General features: G+C 39.6%; 1 protein-coding gene across 50 annotated transcripts in view; it reads left to right on the forward strand.

The window, feature by feature from the left end:
- Positions 1–23,432, forward strand: part of Nrxn3 (neurexin III) — a 1,612,235-nt gene that overhangs the window by 1,058,336 nt on the left and 530,467 nt on the right. For 5 of the 50 annotated variants that reach the window (XM_017314989.2, XM_017314988.2, XM_006515568.4 and 2 more), the window contains exon 1: positions 1–23,432. This exon is cut by the window's left edge and continues 54,901 nt beyond it; it is cut by the window's right edge and continues 9,172 nt beyond it. The exons of the other annotated variants lie outside the window; for them this stretch is intronic. The gene's annotated coding sequence lies outside the window, so the exon portion shown is untranslated. 50 annotated transcript variants of the gene reach the window in all.

The following is a 23,432-nucleotide window of genomic DNA, read 5'->3' on the forward strand; positions in this document are numbered from 1 at the left end:
TTCCTGTCTGTTCTTGTGAGAGTTGGGCATATCTTACCTCTGGCCCATTCTGTTGAAATCTTTCTCTGATTCATCCCTTTGTCTGTCCCTCAATTAGTCATCACTTTCAAACATGGCTGCTTCCTTCTACAAACTATCCTTACCATCATTGTCAGGAATTAAAGGCACTAAGGGCATGTCTGTATTCTAGGAAGATCATACTGTAATAGGGCACGTCTGCATTCCAGCTGGATCATATAGGCCTAGAAGGTCTGTAGATGAGATCCTTTGCCAGAGAAGCCATGTTACTAAATTAAAATTCCTCTACATTTCCAGTTGCATAGACAATAGAATTCCAAGATTTGACTTTGGACAGTGCCATTACCCAAAACATGTCCTAATTATTTTGAAATTATAAAGGGAGAGAGATGAAAGAGGAGGGGGAGTGTGATTCCTTTGTGACCATATTTTACAGGGTTGGGGATAGGGTAGCCAGTAAGTTAGCACAAGGAACACTTCAGGGTCAAGATCCTTACATATTTATGCAGGAAGTTGTATTGCCATTAGAAAGACATTCTGTCTGGGGAAAGGACTTTATAAAAAACACAATTAAAAATGAAGCACTATAATCAATTAGTATTACTTTATTTTTCACATTCCTTGCCCATTGCTGGAATTGATAAACTAAGGTAAACTTTTCATAGATTTGCATATTTCCATGACTAGAATAAAACAGCCAACATTTCAAGGGAAATTGAATTACTTCCATTCTTGTTTAGCCAAAACAATTTGGCGTAGTTAGAGATGGTTTTGGCCTAAGAAGCTTAGCTTTTGAATCCAGCCTGATTGGCTAGTTCTTAGTTCCAGAATTTTTTGTTTGTTTTCTTTATTCATTCCTGGAGTAACTTCATGAGATCAAATAAAATGTTCCTAGTGGGACATGGTACAAATAGTGGTGTCTGTTCTACACAGAGTTTGATACACTATATAGGTGTCCTAGTTTGGTTTCTTGTTGCTGTAGTAAATCATGGACCCAAAGCAATTCCAAAAGGGTTTATTTCAGTGTACAAATTGTAGTCCAGCATTGAGGTTCCAAGGCAGGAATTGAAGCAATACTGAAGTAATACTGCAGTAACACACATACTGGCTTGTTTCCTGGCTCTTCTTAATATAACCAAGGACTACCTGCTTAGGGGTGGCACTGCCACAGTGAGCTAAGCTTACCTCTGTCAATTAGTACTAAAAAAAATGTCTTGCAGATGTGCCCATAGGCTAATTTGATAGAGGCTATCCCTCAATTAAAGTATCCTTTTCCTAGGTGACTCGAGTTTGTATAAGGCTGACAAAAGCTAAGCAGGAAAAAAAAAGATGGTAACTTTGCCCAAACACACACACACACACACACACACACACACACACACACACACACACAGAGGCATGCACACAAGTTCAATGCCGCTTCATCCACATCTAACAAAGGCATTACTATTCTATTGTCCTCTTCAAACACAAAGCTTTTCTTGGCACGTGCACTTCTGGCTTTGTTTACATCATGGTTTTCTCTCCATGTAAGGTATTTTGAAAAGAGAGGTCTTCAAAAGTAAAGGGCATAGTTAATGCTGTTCTGAAGTCTGATGATAGTCTGTATAAAGCAAATTGCATTGGGTTGATGGAAAAGTATAATGCTCTCTGCAACACTGTTGGTGGTGGTGGTGGGGATTGAGACGTTTTAAAATGTTATAATTCCCCTAAAAATGACAACAATTAGCTGTTCTTGGCACATCTGAAGCATTGAAACCCCAGCTCTGTGTTCCTTTGCACTGAGAATTTGTTGAAGTAAATCAGTAGTGAATGTTTTAAACATTCCTTGGGTAGCTACCATCCCTGCATTTCCTATCCTACATTAATGCCAAAGCTACTGACAAGTTCTGCCATAACAACTAAGCACAAAATTCTTAAATATAAGAAGTTGGCTTGTTCCATGAATTTGAAATTCCCTGTTGAATTGTGGAGACATTCTAGATTGTAATCCATGCTATAAACAGAATGGAAAAGAAAATCATAAATTAGCCACCTTATTATAATACCTCCTTTCTGGTCATGGTGGTATATGGATCAATGGGCACAGTGTTTGCAGCTCAACTGTGAGGATCTGAGTTTGAACCTCATGACACTCACAGAAAAAGCTACAGTGGCATGTCTCTGTAGCACATGTGCTGGAGGGAGGTAGAGACAGTTGGATTCTGAGGCTTGCTGGCTAACTAGTCTGGCAGAAACACTGAATTTCAGACTCAGTTCAGAGTCCCTGTTTCAGCAAATAATTCTGAGAGCAATATAGGAAGTCTTCCAATGTCAATCAACCTCTGGCATCTATGGGCATGTGCAAATACAGCCATACATACATACATGGACACACACACATGCACATACACATGTGCATTCCCACACATATGCACACATATACATACATCACACATATGCATGGAATCAAATAATAGTAATTATAATTACACCTCTTTTCTTGCCCTTCCCTTTTTCCATATATCACTATTTTTACCCTTGTTACCAAAATATCTTTACCCTACATGGAAGATGCATGACCACACAATTGCTCCTCACATAATAGAAGGAAAGACCCTCCAAAGCTCCTCACTCTTCTCTCTCTTCCACTTGGAAGGGTACTTAAAGAAGTGGTGAAAAGAATTACTGAAGCCTCCATTGCCATTGTAACAGGTAGGAATAGCACAACGTGTGTGTGTCTGCACCACACCACCTGACTTTCCTAGCATTTATTCAACTCTTCCATCTGTGGAACATTCCACAGCAACTCTTTCCTGTGAAGAAAAGTCAATAACTTTCCCCATACGTGTTTCCCAAGTTGAAAATTATCACTTATTTTTTCTATTTTAAAAACAAATATTTCTTCTGTCTACTTTTTCCTCTTCTCAAATTTTAAAATGGAAACCTACAAGTCTAGGCAGTTGCCTTATTCTCTTATTTCCATTGAACCTATTTCCTGTTCCCTTTTCACATCATACATTTGTAATACTCATGGTAGCATATATATGTAATAGTCACACTATACATAATAATATTCACATTCTAGATAATGTAATTATAATATCTTACTTAGAAAAATAAGCTCTTTTCTCTTATAAATTTTTATTTGTGTTATTCTTTCAGTCTTATATTTTGAAATTTTTAAAAGCCTGAAAATTTTTCCAGCTGTATTACTCTGTGTTATATACATTAAGTTTCTCTCTGTCTCTGTCTCTCTCTGTGTGTGTGTATGTGTATGTGTGTGTGTGTTTATGTATGCATGTGTGTTGGCTCTTGTGAAAAACATTAATTGACATTTGACTACTTTCCATTCATTCCATCTCTTGTTGCTTGTGATATCCTCAAATACTTAGAAACAGTTCCCACTGTGAACTTTCCATGATCTACATGATCTAATGGTGGCCAGTGATCTGTTTGTTTTTTTTTTAATATTTTGGCCTTTTAATAAAACTTTCAAATAAACTGAGCTTTCAAGAACATCACATTGTAATACTGATGGATTATGGTCTTCTGGACTCTATGTGGTATACAGAGGTTAGGTATGATGTATGCAGTGGAAGCATCTACCATTTCCTTAAGAGATTCCCAACCATTTGTATATATAGCAGACTGAATGTGTTAAGGGAAAGAATCATTTATGTTTGACATTTGACTTAATACACATTAAAGTAATTCAAATAAAAAAGAAGATAATGAAATTACATAGAAAGTATATTTATGGAAATAATGATTTCTTCAAAGTCTGCAGTGAGTACAAGAGGAAAGAAATTAAGTCTATAATTGATGTGATATCATGTGAGGTCAGATTGGAGATGACTTAGAAGACTATAAAAGCAGAGCTCAAACTTCCCACCTGGTTACTGTAAGTGGCCACTGGAGGATTTTGTGCAAAGGACTAAAATTATGGGAGCTGGGCATTAGTAAATCTTCTCCACCAAAAGGTAATAGGTATTGTTCATAAAAACAAGGTCAGGAGCTAAAAAATTGTATCATTGTGCTGTTGTATTCATTGAGGCCAAGAAATTCTGAGAGATGGCACAGAAAGAGGCCCAATGATGTCATAAATGTAGCCAGTGCTATAGTTTAATAAGTAGAGGAGAATGGCCTACTAGGGAATGGCTTGAAATGTTGTGAGCCTGAGATAATGGCGTAATGTCGTTAGTGAAGGGATTCCCCCCACCTGTTTGGAGGCAAAAGGAAAAATGAGAAATAGGAAGACCATGTTGAGTTTTCATTGTCGTTATTCCTAAATTCCAGCAGGTGGTGATGGGACAGATTCCTGGAGGAGATTAGACATGCAGACTTTTAATTCCTATTGTCAGGAGGAGTAGCTCATTGCATGGGTCTTTGCGGTTATCAAGGTAAAGTCTAAAAAACAATGTCAACCAAAGACAAAGTCCAGAAAATTAATTTTATGAGGTGAATGATGGAAGAGAAACTCAAGAAAAGTTTGGTGAGAAATCATTAGGGTAACTGCATCAATATCTTCATATTCACCCTGTCTATCAATATGTAGAACTCTTGACACTAGTTAGCAGATTGCTTCTATCAAAACAAGGATTAATTATATATCCTATTATACTTAAAAACGTGCTTGTCCATTATAAAATGGAAATCGTGTGCCCAAACCCCTATCTTTCTAAATGATGCACATCTGAACATCATGGTGATTGGCATGGCAGTCCTGCATAGTAACCAGAAGCTCAGCTTATCTTCAAGATCTTAATGGAGGATCCTCCTCAGTAGGAAAGCCTTCAGACTCATCAAGCTCAGAGCTGAAATCTAGTCATTTTTCACCCTAACTTCTTGTTATTCCTCTCTCTCTTTTTTTAATCACTAGGGATATTGATACAGAAAAGGGTTCCCTCTAATTTCTATCAGACCTTATGGTTAACATCTTGTTTCCTGCTGTCATGCCAATTATTAAAGCAGCAGTAGAATCTCCCCCTTTTTGCATGTATGGTTTCATCAAACATCAGTTTGGAGATTGGCTGTTAAGGGACAGGCAGGTGACTGAAAATGATTGTCTATGTATTGGGGTAGGGCTGAGGAAGGGGGCAGCCAGGGATAGCACTTTAGAGTTCAGAGGACTTCATCAGCATGGAAAAGGGACACCTTCCCTGAAAGAAATGAGTGAGCTCCAGTGAAATGGCAAATGCCCAAGGGGGTTGGGACTGCTGCTCTCTGCAGTAAGACCGTCCTTACCTATGGAACTGTAACATAGTTTTCATCAGTCCAGAAGAAGCATCTTCCTCCCTGTCATTTGGAAACCTTGTTAACTTTGAAAGACCTCCTCAGAGCATATGTATAGAGTTTACCAGCCATTGATTGACATGGGTCAAATGTAATTTGGACATTCTGAGTGAGTTCCTGGGAGGTTAGATAAGGTCAGAAGATCCCTTGAAGTTCGCCATGGATGAAACTATAACTTCTACCACTGGTTAGTTTAAGTAGTAGCATGCTTTGATGTCGAAGAAAAAAAAAGTGGTTCCAAAACAAGTTCAGTCTAGTTCTGAATGTCTCTAGATCTTTCTTTGCATTGTTTGTATTTTTGGGAAAGAGGTTCTTTGTTGAGGAAGGCACCCTGTCACTTAGAATCTTACTGCTCTTCAGGAAACGTTCCTGAAAAGCCTTTCGTGTGACAAAGGAGAGTGTTTTTCTATTGTCCACAGAGGGACTTGGGGTGCCTAGAAAGCGGTGGTGACAGCTCCATGAAGGATGAAGTAAGAACATTCAAAGATGATTCTATCTGTAGCTTTAGAAAATGAAACTGGGAGTCAGATAACTGTGACCAGTATTTCTGTTACTCAAAAACTTCTGTAGAAGATAACTTGAGAAGAAGGTCTCCAGGCCAAGGATAGAGTTTTTGCTAATCACGTGTGTGACTTGTTTGCTCAAAAGATAAACAAATGGTGGGGTTTCTTTAAGTGACTCCATTGTTAAACTCATAGTTTCAGCCCATGGACAAGCTTTTACTTGGTCAGCAGGAAATTATCTAAGAATAGTGCTGGAGTGAACTGACTTAGCTATCCCCTCTATTTCTGCCCTATATTCTAAATTCTTCTCTCTTGACCATTCATCTTCTTATAGTCTGGGAGAGAAAGGAGATCTAATAACTAACTACATGCGTCCCTATAACATCCTGGATGCAATCCAAAGACCTACTTTCAATGCCCATTGTCGTTGGAGATTAGTAAAATGTTTTCTGTTGGTTTAGGACATAGTCAATAAAACCCATAGTGGGCAGTGGTGCAATGAGAATATTGTGTTAATCCTAGTTGATCCTAAGTATTGTGTGGCAGAAATGCATTTTGAGCCATCTGTTATCTGTGAAGAAAAGAAAAGAGCAATCAGTCTCAAGTAATGGGGAGAATCAGCTCATTTGTGAAGACTGTTACTTAATGAAGTTCCTTGATGGATTCCAGAAAGAGCTGTGGACATTGCAGTTTGTTTCCTTAAACTGCTTTGCATATCTAATGAGAAAGGTAAAACCTTGAGCCTGCTTGCTTGTTTTCTTCAGGCCAAGGTTTGCTAGTTTAAAGTGTGTGGAAGACGTGAGACAATGACTCCTATGACTTCTAGTCATGACAGGGAAGCTGCACCCAAGAGATCTCAACAATATGGTTGCCCAAACAAGTCTTGAATTAGGAAAAGAGCAGTCAGCATCCTGAAATGGACAGAGCAAATGTTACAAGGCCACATTCCAAGACAAAGAACTATAGATAATCTGTGGCTGCTAAGAGTCAGTTTTGTCCATGGACAGGCCCCCTGGATGGGTTATTTATTCCCAAGTTGTCAGCCCTAAACACAGACGTGTACAAGCAACACTAAATAAACTCAGTAGGTCATGAACTTGAGAGAAAGCAGAGGCAGGGTTGGAGGACTTGGATGGGGTATAGGGAAATATAAGAATGATGTAAATACAATGCTCATATATTTTGTACTGAATAGCAGAGAGCCATATTCTCAGGCCAAGGCCTAAACCGCCTTTCTGTTGGGCTCTTCTCCCAAGCCAAGTTTATTAGCATGTTAGCTTCAGACCACTCTGACTGCCATCAAATCAGATGGAGGGTGAAGACCTATAAGGAGAAAAAGTTGGCTTGTATTTTAGGCTCAGAGGTGTACCTCAGAGGAAAACTGGCTACTACTCTCAAAGATTACCTCTTCCCATTTCTCTCCTTCCTCTCTTCTTCTCTCCTCTCTTCTCCTCTCCTCCCCTCTCTTCTCTTCTTCTTTCTTTGTTATTCCTCCCCTTTTCCTCTTTGTTACCAACCCTTCTTTCACTTCATTTATTTTTACATGATAAAATAATTCCCAGGATGCCTCAGGAGGACAGCTGATTTAAGACCTTTCTCACTGAAAGAATAATAGCTTTCTTCTTTTCCACAACCATCTATTTCATGATGCAAATTATGTTGTTTAATGTTAATTGTCAATTTATGAGAATCTAAAATCACCTGGGAGATAAGCCCATGGGCTTTCCTGAGGAAGTTTATCTTGGTTGTGTTACTTGAGATAGGAAGACCTTCTGTAGATGGCACCCTTCTGTGTATGGGATCCTGGACTTTTTTTATCAATGGAGAAAAGACAGTGAATAGCAATGTGTATCCATTGCTCTATGTTCATAATTTTGTACACATAGTGACACATTCCTCCCAGTTCCTACCTCCTTGACTTGCCTGCAGTAATAAACTACATATACTTAAGCTGTGAACTAGAATAAACCCTTTATCCTTTAACTTGCTTTCATGAGAATATTTTATCACTGAAGCAGAAGAAACTAAAACAAAACTCAGTTATTTCTTCTTGCTGGATGCTTTCCTTGATTTCTTTACTCTGTTTTGAAAATTCAACTCGACTTCTTTAGTCTTACAAAACGCTTGGCACAGAAACAATCACAAAATCATAGGCCATCTGGTCCTACACTGTTGCCAGTCTCTGTACTACTAGAAATGAATTTGCCAGAGAATTCGGGAGGTAGTCTGACCCTTTTCCTAAACCAGTCAGATACTCCTAGTACCAAGTAATAATATTAGCTAATCATAGCTTACCCATACAGATTGCTTAACACACCTGATATTTTATAGTTTATGATTGAAAGCCAATATTTGATCTAGGGTAAGATCCAGAGCCAAAGGGATTGGGTTCAAATTCTGCCAGTTAATCTCTTTAAGCCTTGTGATAAGTAGGTTTTCAAAGTCCCAGTTTATATAAACTGGACGTAATTTTAGTTACTGTAAGTTGTTAACTTAAAAGGAGTGAATAAAAAATAAAATCTTAAACCTGATAAAAAGTGAGATAACATGCTAATTATTCTACTTTATATCCAGTGTTTATCTCCAAATGTTTAAATGTGCTCTTCAAAACCATGAGCTATATATAGAAAGAATAATACTTTGAAACAGTACATAATCTACGTTCTCACTTACTGTAAAGAGCACAGAAGCTGCTTTTACAGTGATACTGATGATTGCAGATGGATAATTGAGAAAGAGAGATGTGGAAGAATTCTGTGACAACCCCTATGTCTCCCCAGCCCGCCCCTGAAAAGTAGCAGCCTAAACAGAAAGCCATTGAAAAGAATTCTTGTTTTAAATTTACTTATTTATCTATTTAAATTTATTTATTCATTTTACATCCCACTCACTGTTCCTCTTCCTGGTCACCTCCTCCCACAATTCTTCCCCCATTTCCAGCACCCCTTCTCTTCTGACACATCAAGTTTCTGCAGGTCTAGGTACATCCTCTTCCACTGAGGCCAGACAAGGCAGCCCAGTTAGAAGAACATATCCGAGGACAGGCAACAGCTTTTGGGCTAGCCCCTGCTCCAGTTGTTCAGGACCCACATGAAGAACAAGCCACACATCTGCTACATATGTGCAGGGAGGCCTAGGTCCAGTCTGCATATGCTTTGGTTGGTGGTTCACTCTCTGAGAGCCCCAGTGTGCGTTAGTTGGTTCTGTTAGTCTTCCTATGGAGTTCCTATCCCCATTTGGTGTTGGCAATTCTTCCTTCTATTTTTCCTTAAGAGTCCCCAAGCTCCATCCACTGTTTGGCTGTAGGTGTATGCATTTGTCTGAGTCAGCTGGTGGGTGGAGCCTCTCAGAAGAGAATTCTTAAAAACTGTGATAGAATGATGAAGCTAGCTCTCTGCAATTGATGGCTTCTAGTGGGGTGTGGGAGTGGAGGATGACTCAGTTCTATTTAAGAGGAAGGCCACTGAGAGTTTGACCATAGTCCAGTGAATATACAAAGGCTACAGATGACCTTATATTTTACTTTTCTTCTTTAAACTTTAAATTGTGAGGTGTGTGTGCACAACGTTGGGGGAGCAGACATGGGAAATGTGTGTGACCAGGGCACATGGTGTGGAATTACCAACAGATCAATAAAAATGTTATGTTGGAACAAAGAAAAGAAATCGCTGCAAAGTGAGAGTGATCTCAGGTGACAAAAGGCATAGCAACTGTGGCAAGAACTAACATACAGATGGATTTTAAGCCTCCTGTGAAACCAAATAGTAGTGCTGTCTTCTTTCTTGTCCCTTGTACATGAGGCAAAGTGGGTTCTACCATACCTCTCCACTTCCAAACGATGGGAATCTAGGGCTGAATATCATGTCAGGAAGCTCAGGACCAGTGAAAAAGGGGAAAGGAGAAGGAAAAGATAATCTTGGGTTTCAGGGTTGCTGAGGCTGACTGAAGTGCCCATTTACATTACATCCATTTTTTTAAAAAGATTTATTTACCTTATGTATACTGTAGCTGTATACTGTATGCTGTACACTGTAGTTGTCTTTAGACATACCAGAAGAGGGCATCAGATATCACTAGAGATGGTTATGAGCCACCGTGTGGTTACTGGGATTTGAACTCAGGAACTCTGGAAGAGCAGTCAGTGCTCTTAGCCACTGAGCCATCTCTCTAGCCCAATTGCATTCATTATTAATGTAGGTTTAATATGATTTTATATATTTCTCGGACCCTTTCTATGTCTCTGTATCTTTGTGTCTTTCTCTCTGCTTCTTCCCACCCCGTTTCTCTATATGTATGTATATCTGTCTCTGTCTCTCTTTCTTTCACACATATACACACAAATATACAAGTACACACCCTTATCAGGAGAAATTGACTTCCTAAAGGGAAAATATAGCAGTTTATGAGTTTGATCATATAAAATACCATAATTTTTTAAAGGAAAAGTGAAGATCCTCAGACTATTTTCACGATCATTAACTCCTGATAATACTTACTATTGTTATTAGTCAAAGTTAAGATGGCTACTTTCTAAAATATCTTCTCATTACCTGCCAGCTTTATGCTGAAACACCAAGGCCATTTCCTATGGCAGAGCTCCCTCTAGCACCTCCAAGTACTTCATTTTGTTTGCTCTCAGGCCCAAAGAGTGACTTACAGGTTTTAGAAGCAGCCTTCTGTGTTTTGGGAACATTGCCCAGCATTAACCTGATCAGTTCTGTTTATCTCACTTCACAGAAGCTGGATTAAATAGATAAGGGGATCTTTGGGACAGCCTATTCTGAAAGAAGCTAGACAGGTGGCTTTGTCCCAAGTCACAACTGAAGTTAAAAGTACCATTACTTTTGTCAAGCCAACCTGATTCCTTTTACCTGCTAATAACTTTCCTTTGAAAAAGGACCAACAAAAAAGCCTCTTAGGCAATGTTTAAAGTACCCACCCCATACACATATAGATTTTAGTTTGAATTTTAGCCCAATTTTATGTTCAAGGTTCCCTTATTGGTATATCCCAAAATGAAGAGTTCTTGGCAGCTGTAGTATTTGTATTTAATTTGAGTAGCCCACCTTGGCGTCAGATCAAAGTTGCAGGTCCTCTTTTGAAGCTTTGGGTGTCTGAGATGAAGGTGGTTGACTCTCAGCAGAGCCTCAAAATGTATTGCTGAAAGCTCTCTGTGAAGACAGGGAGGGCGAGGGGGAGGTGTGAGATATTTTAAAAATAAGACACTCTGCTAAATTCTCTGCCAACCTCCATTCCTGCTGAGTGGAGTTTAAGTAACAAGTATCAGATAGTTCTTCCAGATGTCGGCTATTTTAAAAGGCAAATGCTAGAAGTTCTCTGGACAACATTAGTGATATCTCTGGTAATAATGGTGGTGGCACTGGTGGTTTTGGTGGTGGTGATGATGATCTTGGTGGTGGTGGTGATGGTGGTCTTGGTGATGGTGGTGGTTCTGGTGCTGATGGTGCTGTTGCTGATGGACTTGATAGTGGTGGTGTTAGGGATGATGATCATGATAGGGTTACAATGGCAGTGATTGTGGTGATGATGAAGGTGAAAGCAAAGCGATCAGTGATCATGCTCTTGTGATGCTAGAAAGTAGATGGTTACCCCACAGTCACTTTTACTTATAGCAGAGTATGGTGATAATTCTGTACATTTGGAAAAAAGAAAAACTAGACTGGAGAAAAAAATTACCTAATAATCAATGAAGGCCATCATGTCATACACAATACGAGTAACATTTGATTTTTCAATGCAGGAAGCAAGAGGCGCATCCTAATAAAATTATCATATTATCCTTGAGCAATTGACATACAGGTCAAGGAATTGCAGGATGATATTTTTCAGGTTAGACTTTAAATTTTTCTCTACTGTCTTATCAAAACAGACTCAAGAAAGAGAGTTATGACAAGCTGACAATTCTCCTGTGTTTTGAATCTCTGGGGGGGAAGGGGGGAGGACATCTTACAGAATGCCATAAATTGATCTCATATTGCTGTGCCCATGAGGAAGTAATAGGTCATGATTGCTTAGTTTTCAAAATTTGCAGCATTTATCTATTAGTTTTTAACACAGCCAATGTTCTACCAGCTCTTCGAATTTTCCCTACATTTACTTTTGTTGAAAACTTCTTTAAGATAGTCATAATACTTCAGAGTTTTCCATTCTCCTGTTTTTAAAAATAATCTGATCTTTCTTGTTTTCAATGACTTCAGCTTCAATGTCTTCCTGTAACTCAAATCTCAGCTCTTTCTTGATAAATACATCTCTAATGGGTGTGGAAGAGTACACTTGTGTGTGGCTAAAAGAATAAAGCACTTGAAAAAAAACGAAGTTTGATCTTTGTCACCAACGCTCAGAAAGGAAGAGAACAGCCATAGAAATAGGTAAGGTTACGTCAAGCACATTGAGTTTAGGCTTCTTTTTTACAACCTGATTTGGAAAGACTCTTGGGGATACCAGCTTTATTTCTTTCTTGCGTTCTCATTTCTGGGTTCTTCTACAGAATCCCAGGCTGAGATACTTGCAGAAAGATGTAGGGGTGACCATAGAGAGGAACATCAACATCTGTGTAGTTACTATGTGAAAACTTGTCAAATGATTCTAGCATCATCATTACCTTGTCCCTTGATAGTGCCCTAGAGAAGGTGAGAGTTGCTTGCATTCAGGATGCTAAGTGAGGAATACTGTGTATTCAAAGGACCAGGATTCCTTATCTTCTGCCTACAACTCCATGAGAGGCTGTTCCCCCCCCCCCCCCCAAGCTCTTTTTTCCCCCTACCCTCCTTTGCACAATCCCAGAAAGAAAACTTACTGCTTTTCAATATAGAACTATTATGTTGGCAGTATTTATAGCTTTCCTGGTGTTTTCTATGACCTTTCTCGGCAGGAAACATTCCTGTAATTCTAGCATCAGTAGAATAATGCTTTCAAATATATATATATATATATATATATGCATTTATACTTAGCTTTTCTTCTTCAACTTTGCGTCAGAAAATTGAATAAAAATGGAGTTTGATGCTGATATTCTAGTGTATTCTGGGTGAGCACTGACCTATCTTCAGTAAATTACATGGGACGGTGAGAACTTGATGAGAAAGTCAAGTGCATGCCTGGTTCCACTCCTTCCTATCCACCCACCCCTGTGGTGTGCAGAAGGCCATTCACTTAGTTAAACCAGAGGAGAAAATGCTTATAAATTTGAGTTGAAGAATGATTTAGGCACCAGTTTGTCCTGAAAATCTTCAAGTATGATAAACACACCTGCCTCAATGGTGCTTCATCTTAGTAGTATGTTAAGAAAAACTTCTTGAAGGAGATATAAACCATGTTTCTCATGAGCATAATTATATACTTACTTTATATTTCAAAGAAATTAATATTGCTTCTGTACATTCTCGTTCTAATACTCTAGCTAGAGTCGAGTTATGTGATAAGAATGAAAATCAACAACAGAGAAGTCTTAGCAAGCTTCTAGGTAGGAAGAATGGTACATACTTACTATCACATTAAGATAAAGAGATTAATGTGTGTGTGTGTGTGTGTGTGTGTGTGTGTGTGTGTGTGTATGCATGCATGCTTACATGTATGTGTGATATGCTTATGTGCATGTCTGTGTGGAGTGTGCTCACCACACATGAGCATGTTGATTTCACAGGTAAACATAGTGTCTTTCTTTGCTGCTTTTCTTCTTACTTTTTGAGACAGGGTATCTCATCAAACTTGGAACTCACCGCTTTGGCTGGTCTGGCTTACTAGCAAATTCCTAGGAATCTGTCTTTTTCCATTCACCAACAACCTCCCCATACAAAGGCTAGGGTCACAAATACTGCCTGTGCCTGGCTTTTTCATAATGGGACCTGGAGATCTGAACTTGGGATCCTCACTCTTACACAGCAAGCTCTAACCACCAAGCCACCAGCCCAGCTCAAAAGAAGCTAAATTGAAAAGGAACATAAAAGCAAACTCGCTCCCACTTAAGGCCCACAAACTAGGCTAAACCAGCAAACAGTATGGTCTGTGCTAGGGAGTACTTCTGACGAATCCCTCACCCACTCCCACTGCCTCCCACAACATAGGTGTATATTGTCTCTGCATGATTTAGGATCTGGTGCTATTCCGCACTTCTCAGTTTGGGGGATGAATCCTCAGCATCCTTGGCACATCACAAAAATAGAAAGCCCGATATCAGTCATACTGCCGCCCCACTTACCACCCACACCGTAATGGAAGAGCAGGCAGGCCTCAGTTTTCAAAAGGGTTACTTGACAAATCTACAGAGCTCAGCTTCAGCTTGTGAGAGAAGTGGTGGGTTCTACTTCTAGAGCCCGGTACCTACTAACCCAAATGTTCTCCAATTCCTGGTATAGAGCTGTTGTGATCATGTACTTAGCAACATGAAAATTGCTTCTAAAGGGATGAAGATTTGGACTTTCTGCCAGGATACCAAAGACACGTTTATTACCATTCCAGACTTGATAAAAAGTTCAAGGAGATCCAAAAAACATATTTACTAGCCTCCAAGTATGTTCTCATACTCTGAATTAAGACGGATTCAGAGGGATCCTCAAGGGAAAAGGATATGGCTAGATAGATAATAGATTGGTTTACTGAAACAGGGTAAGAAAAGGGGGAGTGATGTACCCATTTAAAGAAGATTATAAGATTTTGGACTCTATGGGAAACCAGGCAATAGGGTGAAGTCTGCAGGTGTTTTGGTTTCTAATAAAGAAGAAAATCAGAACCTGATTCAACACTATTCAGTATCAAACGCTAGGTGATCCAGAAAGGTGAGCAATATTGATCAAATGCCATTGAGTGAACAGTCATCTACAACCAAGCATGGAGCACAAGAGGCCGGTGCATCCATGGATTTGCACCTATGAGACATGTCTGTTTGGTGCCATACTAGAGTCTCAGAAAGACCACAAAGAAAGAAAAGTTTATTCTGACTCAAGCAGGGGATAATTTGAGGATTTGGGTGTACTGATTAATACAGGTCGAGGTTAGCAGTCTATGAAGATGGTGATGAAATCAAAACTGTGAAGTAGAAAAAAAATCCAGATAGTCATGGGAAGACTGGTAGCATACATGGAAAAGTGAGTGTGAGCATGTGGGAACAGTGGTTTAACTTCTAAACTCCATTTTTTCTTTCCTTTGGTCATGCCCAACCCTGATGGGCAAGTTGTAATTCTAGAGTGGCAGAGGGAACAGCCTGAGCTTTGACAGCCTGCCACGTTAGCGCAAGCAGCTATTAATTTTATGTTCTATTCTTCTTTCGTGTTTTGCACAAGTGTACCCAGACTGTTGTATGATTCTTGGATGTTAATGAGGTAGAAGAAGGGAGGTGATTATGCTTGGCTGCTTACTGTGTATACATCTCCTGGTATCCTGGTATGAACAAAGATGAGCATCCCCACCACTATAGGTAGAAAAAGTTGGTTTATGGTGTTCATTCATAGGTCTTGTAAAGTTGACTTTATGAAGGTATATAGGTCACTCTATGTGGAAATAATCAAAATTCTCTGTCCTCCTGAGCCTCCTGTGGCTATTGCTTCCTTTAGAAGGAAAAGTAAAAGATCAAATTCTTAAATCTCTCCCTATGTATGTCAAACCCCCACAGAACAGTGCCAAGTTTAGGGCTGTTGTTTGTGCTCAGGACTCAGTGACCCTAGAAAAAAAAGAAGAAAATGAACAGAAGAGGAAGAAAGATCATCCTTCCAAGTAACTATCAAAGGCCAGGGCTCCCATTAAATACTGAAGTGCCCATTTTCACTTCAAGAGTTCAGGGACAGCACAAATGCAGACAGGTAGGCGGGTGGCTACCTTGGCAGCAAACACTGCCCACACAGAGGCCCTTCAGAGCAGGGAGAGAGCTCTATACTTCAGAGAAGGCAAATGGCTATTGATGTTTACAGACACCTGGAGCAAGTGGATGTTTCCTGGTCAATACCAGCACCGATATGTACGTGGTGAAGGAGGAGGTAGGAAAACTATAGGCCTCCTTTCCTTGCTTAGTTTCTAGAGCCCACTCATATGACTTTTTCTGGTTCAATGTGAAGTTCTTTGCAGATGGGGGCTGGGAAGTTTACACACCTGTGAGTCTAGCATGAATGCTTTCCCTGGTCTGTTTGCCTTACCCATGTCAAAGAGGAGTTACTGCCATACGGGACTTGACTGACACCTTGCCTCTTGACTGTTCTTTATGTGAAAGGTTATAGGCTTTATATTAATTAACATCTATAGCAATTTAGAAGCTGGGACTTGGAGCCTTAGGAAACATTCCACGATTCCCTGTCATCAACCCCCCCCCAAATCCAGATGTTATCATGTCACTCATAAATATCACACGTATAGAATATAGTTTAGATATTGGCATAAATTGAAAAATTGCCAATCCAACTATCTAAAGGATTACATGAAAACTTGAATCTCTTGTACACATCAATATACTTTGAAAGGATGAAAGATATCTTTTTGCCCCTGGGGATCTCAGGTAAAGCATTTAGCTCCTGTGAAAACATGGTTTGATGTCTTTTATGAGAAGGCAAGATTTTTGTTAACATTTTTAACAGATTCGGGGGAAATAGTCCTTTATAGGGTTGAGTTTATTCATCTGTTAAATGAGTGGTTTGAAGTCATCAATGCTTCTTACATGCTTTGAGGTCATGCGACTCTTAAAATCTAAAGAAACTTCTTCTTCTTTTGTTTTTAATCCAGAGCAATTACATTCCCAGATGAAATTGGAAGGCAGCTTAGAGAGGAGGTTCACAGAACCCTTTCAAGGCAGTAAGATCTGACCATGGAAATTATACGTTAAAGAAGTCTCAGAGACACAGTTCACATTGACTTCAATTAAAATGGCACCCCTGGGAGAGGGCACCAAAACACATCCTCCTTTGTAGCAGTTCCTTAAGCCCTGACCCAAGAACCCAAGGACAGATGAGTGAAAGGTTCTTTCCTGGATTTAAATGTCTCCATTTCCACAAGTATCATTATTCTCACCAACAATGTAACATTTGCTTTGTGGGGCTGTTAATAAGTACACAAGGCAAATCCATGCAGCCAAAGAGCAGAAATAATCTCAGAGGATCCGTGCCTCAGTGTCCAAGACCAAGGTGTCAGATTAGATTTTCCTGGAGGCCTCCTAACACCATGGCTGGCAAATGGCCAGCTGTGGCCCCTGTATCTTCTTGTCATCTTTATTTTCCCACTCTTGTATGCTCTTTGTGTCTCTTCCTTTTCTTATAAATTGTCAGCCTTTTTGGATTAGGGTCCTGCCCTTGTGACCTTGCTTATCTTCAGGCTTTATTCCTAATATGGCTATCTTGGAATTAGCCATTGTGGGTAGGGACTGGTCAAATGTATGTCCAGGAGCCAGAGTGAGTTACAGAAGAGACTTAATCACATAGGAATAACTTTTAATTGTATAGTTTCCCCCCCCCCTTTGGCCAGTGCACATTTTCATATTTGTGTGATATTAAACTAAGCAATTAAAAGTTTCTTCGACATTTGGTAAGTGGGGTGGGGGCACAGTTATTTCTGCTCTTCCTGAGTTTTCTTTAACTCTTCTGGGAGAGCTAGCGGGGGCTGAGAAGAAAAGGGCAAGAGTTTCTTGTAGTTTGTATTTATTCATTTATTATTGCTCCCCAGGGCCACATTTAGTAACCACCACCTGCTGAGTAACTCCTAAAGCAACAACCATGCTACACCCCACCCCCAGTTTCCAGCAGGAACTCAAAAAGGGACTCATTCCAGAAGAAGAAGAAGAAGGAAAAAAAAGTGCTTCGTGTTCTTACTCTTAAGGCTTCACTATGACTCTGTGCTGTTTACTTGGTAATGAGTGAGCTGAGCTCTGTCCTTGTTAGTCCTGTTATAGACCCAGCAAGACAAAGAATATAAAATAGCACCAGAAACACGCTGTTCCTTTGTGCTTCAGATGTCTTTCTCTATTCATCCTTTGCTTACTAGTAATGTGTCATTTGGGATAAGTGAACTGATCAGGCACAGGGAGTCTCTCTGCAAAGTTTCCCTCTCACTGCAAAGTCCCTGGGTAAGAAGCTCCATTGTGTCCTGCCAACTCTCTTGTACAACTCCTTGTGAATTGTCTTTTGGAACCTAGGGAATCTACAGTCAATATTTTAATCTCTATTAATTTGCATGAAATTAACATGTAATGGTTGGTCCAGATAGATAGGAAAGGTGTATGGAGGATGAACACATCCTATCCTAATTAACATTGTTATCACAGTTGGGCCTCTCTGTAGTCTCAGTTTCTCTTAGAAACTTATTAAAATAAAGCAAAACACCTTGCAGTTTGTACTGGCTAGTTTTGTGTGTCAACTTGACACACGCTGGAGTTATCACAAAGAAGGGAGCTTCAGTTGGGGAAATGCCTCCATGAGATCCAGTTGTTACAAAGAAATGAGTTTCAATTGGGGAAATGCCTCCATGAGATCCAGCTGTAAGGCATTTTCTCAATTAGTGATCAAGGGGGGAGGTCCCCTTGTGGGTGGTGCCATCTCTGGGCTGGTAGTCTTGGTTCTATAAGAGAGCAGGCTGAGCAAGCCAGGGGAAGCAAGCCAGTAAGGAACATCCCTCCATGGTCTCTGCATCAGCTCCTGCTTCCTGATGAGTTCCAGTCCTGACTTCCTTTGGTGATGAACAGCAATGTGGAAGAGTAAGCTGAATAAACCCTTTCCTCTCCAAGTGCTTCTTGGTCATGATGTTTGTGCAGGAATAGAACCCTGACTAAGACAAACTGGTACTAGAAGTGGGGTATTTATGTGACAAACTGCCCATTTTGGGGGGAGGACTGTGGAAGGACTTTGGAACTTTGGGCTAGAAGATCCATTCAGTGTTAAGAGCTCTGTCAGATGTTGTGTAGGAGCTTGGAAGATAATGTTGAGAACAGTGGAGAAGATGGAGGTCTGGCCTCTGAAATTTCAGAGGGAAAATTAAAGACTCTTTTCGGGGCCATTGCTATTTTGGAGTTTGATTATTCTGCGGTTCTGGTTAGCTGGGACTGAAGAATCAGCTGTGATTAACAAGATACCAGAACTACTAAAGCAAAAACTTTGCATTACTGGGACTATTGAGGCTGGTTAGCTGGAGCTAAGAAATTAGCAGCAATTAAGAAGAGACCAGCATCGTTGAGGTGACATCTTCTGGGAAGTGCTTTCTGAGGGCACAAAGAGGCTGTGTTCCAGAGATAGCCAAAGTTGTACCTCGTGCTGCAGCAGGATGTGGTAAAGTGTAAGAGTCACCCAGGTGGTACTGGTTTTGAAGGCATGAAAGGGTCATGCAGAGCAGCTGAACCTCGGCACTGTGATAGGCCATAGAAGGCCATTGGTGAAGGTGCAACCTCAGTTGCAATTGATGGCCCAGGAAAGAAGGGGTCATGCAAAGGAGTTGAGGCTTGGCACCATGAAGAGAGCCTATGAGAGGCTGTTGGTGAAACCTAGTTACAGCAGAAGACAGCAGTGTTTTGGAGATGCCAGTACCATGAGATGACCACCAAGAACAGCAGCAGCAGTGGAGTACAGGCAGCTGGAGCCTAGAAGACAACATGTGTGCTACAAAGGGAAAGGCTGGAGAAGTGACCCAAGCCCTTGGAGGAGCCCAGAAGATCGTGAGTTGGATCCCAGACATTGGAGAGTTGGAGTTTGATTTTGCTTTTCATTGTGACTGTGCCCTGATGCTTTTCCCTCTTGAAGGAAGTATTTTAGTGGAACCCAGAGTTAAGAGACTTTTAATTGTAAAGACTTTGGATTTTAAGGGAGATTGAAATTTTAAGAATTTGCAAAGACTGGGACTTTAAAAGTTATTTAGATCTTGGGGATGAATAAGAAACTAAGGGTTGAGGCTTAATAGTGATGGGTTCTTGTGTCAAGTTGACAAGGGCTCAATTATACTGGCTAGTTTTGTGTGTCAACTTGACACACTCTGGAGTTATCACAAAGAAAGGAGGTTCAGTTGGGGAAATGCCTCCAGGAGATCCAGCTGTAAGGCATTTTCTCAATTAGTGATCAAGGGGGGAGATCCCCTTGTGGTTGGTGCCATCTCTGGGCTGGTAGTCTTGGTTCTATAAGAAAGCAGGCTGAGCAAGCCAGGGGAAGCAAGCCAGTAAAGAACATCCCTCCATGGCCTCTGCATCAGCTCCTGCTTCCTGACCTACTTGAGTTCCAGTCCTGATGAACAGCAATGTGGAAGAGTAAGCTGACCAAGTGCTGCTTGGTCATGATGTTTGTGCAGGAATAGAAACCCTGACTAAGACAGAGTTCTCGATGAGCTAGCCTTTGATTAAGTGAGTTTCCTAATATCTGCCAGCCAATATCACTTCTGAAGATTAAAATCCTAGCATTTTAATTTTCAAAGTAGAATGAGACTCTGTCTTCAGGCCATATTATATGAAACCACCAGGAATCCTACACAGTAGACTCTCTCTTTATTAATTCAATATGTGGTTTAGACACACAGAAAACAGAGATAGGTAAAGTATTTGTTGCAGGAGCATGAGTACCTAAGTTGGATCACTAACACCCCCATTAAAAAAAAAAAAAACAGGTGTGGCAGTGCCCATCTGCAATCCAGATGTTGCAGAGGGGTACACAGGAGGATCTTTAGTGGCCAGTTTAACCTAGTGAACAAGCTCCAGGTTCAGAGAGCAATCATGTCTCAACAAGTAAACAGAGAACAATTAATGAAACCAGCTGACTTCTCCCCTGAGCCTCTACACACATGTACCCCAAACCTGCATACCTGTAGCCTGTACACACACACACACACACACACACACAACAGACAAAACACATTCATCTGTGGGCCTTTCCTTCTGATTTTCTCTGGTTTTAAGCTGTATACCCACAAGCTTATCTACTTGTGTCTTTTTCTCTTGTAGCTTAAGGCAAAGCATCACACTCATCATGGTTACAGATGGTGTTGATCATATCAAAGTCCTTCTCTGGAATATTGTTTCAAACGTGTTCACTTTCAGAGAATCAAAACTCAAAGGCTCTCAGGTGCATCTTCCTAACATTCTGTTCCTAGGTTGGGCTATGCATTTTTAAATTATAATTGATTTTGTCAGGATCAGGGTTTTGGGAGTTGATGCCTGAAATGTGGGGAAACAAACGTCTTCTGAATTCATCAAATAGTAACAAGATGCTCATGAGTGATCTGAGGGCTTACTCTGACCTATAAAAGAGAAGAAAGGAATGTCTGGGATAAGCGCAAATTTGGCTTCATTTGTAACAGGAAACTCAGAACAGACCTGGTTATTTATAACTCCTAGGACGACAACAATTATAAGAACAGATGCACATTATCTGAGTATGGAATGTGTTGTGGTTCAGCCACTAATATAATGAAATCCCAATGTTGCATTTCCTATTTTCAGATCATGAAGACAGCCTTTTATAATCTCTATGGTGAAAATTGCTCAAGCATCATGCAATAAATATTAATATCTGATGCCAATCTTCGAGACATTGTTTCATTTTAATATATCAATTAAAGTGATCTAGATGAAAGCTTAGTTTTATCAGCACTCTTCAAGATAACACAAGAGATTTGTAGACAATTATCGAGTAGCAAATAGATGAGACTATTGTTTGTTTTTCTTTTTTTTTTTTTTGGTTATTTTGTTTTTTCTAGACAGAATTTTTTTTCTGTGCAGCTCTGGCTGTCATGGAACTCATTTTATAGACCATGCTAGTCTTGAACTCAGAGATCCATCTGCCTCTGGCTCCTGAGTGCTAGGATTAAAGGCATGTGCCACCAACACCCAGAACATGAGACTCTTATTAATATGTTGTTTCCTTCATTAAAAAGAAAGGATTTTTGACACATATAGTGAAGAATCTGTAGGGAATACAGTTACAGAAAAGCAAAAGAAGAGCTATAGCAGCATATGAATTTGCTTACACTGTAACAGTGGCTGTGCTCAACACTGCCTCTGCTATAGCTCTTTGGTTATCTGGGATTGTTCAGAGACAGTTCCTGTTGGAAAGTTTACTTCAACTTTGTTAGAAAATACCTTAGATTTACCTCTGTTCTTAAAACATTTGCTTAGATACCGAAATCTAGAGTGACAAACACTTTATTTCACATAATACTCCAATCTTCATTGTTTTCTGGACTTTACTGAAAATTAATTAATATAAAGTTTTGTATCTTACTTCTGGTATTCTTTCATGTGCCTGTTATGAGTTAAAATATTATTTTGCTTGTTTGTTTTACCTTGATTATGCTCTTTTAATAAAACATTGTATTACTTGGCTATGAAAAATTTCTAACCATTTTCTTTTTAAATATTGCTGACTTTATTCTCTCTCTCTCTCTCTCTCTCTCTGTCTCTTGTTTAAAAGGTACATGTCTCCCGTTTCTTTGCTCTTTTATGAAGTTAATTTCTTCTGTTTTTTTTCCTGAAATCCTTTTCTCTGGGTGCTGCAATTACAGAAGTTTCCCTATTTTGTCTTGTACTTCACTAATTCTCTCTTTGGCTACATGTACATAATCCAGCAAGGACATTTTTCTTTTTAAGTATGTTGCATTTTCAAAAGTTTGGTTCTTTTCCAAGTCTGCTATCTACTACATGTATTTTTTCCTATTAATACCATACTTTCTTCATTTAAGTATTTCAACCATATTTATTTTACTAAAGTATCTTATATTAATAGATGATGTAACCTTTTTGGCTTTCTTATTCTCCCATGAAAGATTATTAATTACTGTATTCTGTTTTGATATGTTTATTTCATACTTATTTATGTTGCCATGAGAGATACAAATGCCTCATTCTAGAAGAATATGTAAGAATATCCAGCTTAGTCTACATCACAGTTTCTCTAACTTACATGTCTCCTAAATACCTAACTTACTGCTTGTCTACACCAAATGTTGAGAAGTATCCTTGTGTTGGTTAAACATGAACAACAACAATAACAACATCAACAACAACAAAAGGTTTGACCAGAAGATTCAGTATATAGGTAAAGATGCTTGTTGCTAAGACTGAGTATCTGGACTAAACTGACACCAGTGCTAGCATGTACACACACACACACACACACACACACACACACACACACACACACACACACACAGAGAGAGAGAGAGAGAGAGAGAGAGAGAGAGAGAGAGAGAGAGAGAGAGAGAAAGAGAGAGAGAGAGAGAGAGGGAATTTTTTAAAAGTAGAAAGGAGTTCTACTTTGTATCCCCAAGTGTTCAAGCCTTATACCTTTCTTGAAAAGGATTCTTTTTATTTGTGTTTGATCCATCAGTGTTTCTGGCTGAGAGATAAGGGACAATAGAGCTGAGTGAGCCTACTCTTTCCATAGCCATGAACTTTCACCACTGAACAATGCCTCCTTAGATCACAGGGACAGAAGATGTGTAGGTGCTGTTAGTAGGAAAAAAAAAATACTTGCTATCTAAAATAGAAACAAAATTGTTAATGTGTCTAGAGAGAACTTGTTCTGTGTAATCATAAAAACTAAACTCTCATACAATACTGCTTCTCTTATAGAAGGTTAAGTTCCCTAACCTGGTGTTGCATGGTGTTTCAATTAATAATAGTAATAAAAAAATTCTTGAATCTTTGCAGCATCTAGGAATTGGGTTTGATCCTCT

Source organism: Mus musculus, chromosome 12 (genome assembly GCF_000001635.26).
Source record: "Mus musculus strain C57BL/6J chromosome 12, GRCm38.p6 C57BL/6J".
NCBI lineage: Eukaryota > Metazoa > Chordata > Mammalia > Rodentia > Muridae > Mus > Mus musculus.